The sequence below is a fragment of the Bison bison genome, unplaced genomic scaffold, assembly GCF_000754665.1.
Source record: "Bison bison bison isolate TAMUID 2011002044 unplaced genomic scaffold, Bison_UMD1.0 scf7180017864146, whole genome shotgun sequence".
Lineage (NCBI taxonomy): Eukaryota > Metazoa > Chordata > Mammalia > Artiodactyla > Bovidae > Bison > Bison bison.
The window spans coordinates 5,268,444-5,270,269 of NW_011494718.1; the positions used below are offsets into that span (position 1 = coordinate 5,268,444).

The 1,826-nt window shown below is 47.3% G+C and overlaps 1 protein-coding gene across 2 annotated transcripts in view; it reads right to left on the minus strand.

Annotated features, from left to right (window-relative positions):
* The window catches only part of FAM160A1 (family with sequence similarity 160, member A1), a 280,052-nt gene that overhangs the window by 70,240 nt on the left and 207,986 nt on the right, over positions 1 to 1,826 (minus strand). The gene's annotated exons all lie outside the window — the stretch shown is intronic.

Sequence of the window (1,826 nt, forward strand, 5' to 3'; positions counted from 1 at the left end):
GCCCACTAAGTCTTTACATTATGCAAAACATTCTCACCTATATCATCTGCTTTGTTGGCTTAAATGGCCTGAGCATGAGGCAAAGCAGACCTCATGCCCCTGTTAATACCTTGCTCATTTGGAAGAGGCTCACGGCTTTCCCAGGTGTTACCTGCCTTCTTATCTGACGCTTCCCACAGCCTTGGGAAACTGACAGTGGTGGATACTACACATGAAAAACTGAATTCTTAAGAAAGTTACAATCTTCATAATCGTGCATCACACTATGGCCCATGTCTTCCGATCCTACATCAGTAAAAGAGCACGAGGAGCCGTGTGCCCACAGAAGGTTGCAGAGCAGCAGGGTCACCCGAGAGTGGCCCCTGGTACACCTGGGAGCTGGCAGACGTACAGACGCCAGGGCTGCAGCCCAGCGTGTGAGAGCCAAAACCCAGCCTGTGGGAGGCTGCGGGCAGGACGCTCCCAGGGAGTCATCTCTGCACACTGAAGTCCAAGAGGCTCTGACACCGAGAATTAGAATGAACAGGGAAATACCTCTAATGACAACTGAACAGATACCACGTTCTGAGGGAATGAGTAAAAAGTAAACCCGGAGTCATGCTGTCTATGAAATAACATAAAAAGCAGATAAGGAACAATAAGTAGATTATCTAAAATCAAAACACTATAGTACTGGGTTGGCCAAAAAGTTTGTTTAGGTTTTTCTGTAACGGTGTACCGAAGGAACTTTATGGCCAACCTAATAGTGTGTGTGTGTGTGTGTGTGTTAGTGGCTCAGTCGTGTCCAACTCTTTGCAACTTCATGGACTGCAATCTGCCAGGCTCCTCTGTCCATGGAATTCTCCAGGCAAGAATACTGGAGTGGGTAGCCATGCCCTCTTCCAGAGGATCTTCCCGACCCAGGGATCAAACCCAGGTCTCCTGCATTGCAGGCACATTCTTTATTGTTTGAGCCACAAAAATGGGTAAAAAAAAAAAGCAAATATTCACTGTCCAGTAACATACAGTGTCATGGGAAGGACATCTCATTTAGAGATTCAGCTGGTTAGCAGGTAATATGTGTATTTAGTACTAAGTGTCAGAGACAAAAAGCTCGTTCAATGCAGCATCTCATTTGCTCTTCACAAGAGCCCAGTAAGGTAGGTATCATTATCCACAGATAATATATACACACAGATGAAGGTACTTGCCACAGTCACACTGCTAGTTAAATACCAAAGGGTCAGAAGTCCAACTAAGGTTCACCTCAAAAGCCATTTTTTTTTGCAACATTAAACTAGATTGCTTCCCCAAATTGTACTAATCAAATACAATGCATTAATAGAATGTATTAGATGGCACACGTTTTCAGTTTTCAATTAATAAATCAAGTATTTCCAAGTCAAAGCCTCTTATAACTGTCAGTGGAATCTCCCAGGTCTATTTAATAGCCGGCTCTCACTGGCTACAGCAATTATTAATTTAGGCTGTCTGGAGCTGGTCCGCTTAATATGAACTCTTCCATCCAAGTTTAACAGTGTGCTGTCAACCCATGCCCCATAGCTGCAGGCCCACGACAGAACTGGGCTTTTAATTACCTCATGCTGATGGACCCCAGGGCAGTCACATCCAGCCTCTCTGTGCCACACAAGTCTCCCGCGAGGCCCAGGGTGAACAGGGACAGAACGACTGCTGGAGCGCTGCCCCTGCATCCCCGATCCTCAGTCACCCCTGGACTCCCAGCACTGGACAGGACCACGAGGCTGTGCACAAGTCTGAGTGGCAACCGGCGCCCTAAGCTCACCCCTCCCAGCCCTCGGCCGTGCCTGCTGCCAGCCAGCCCTGGA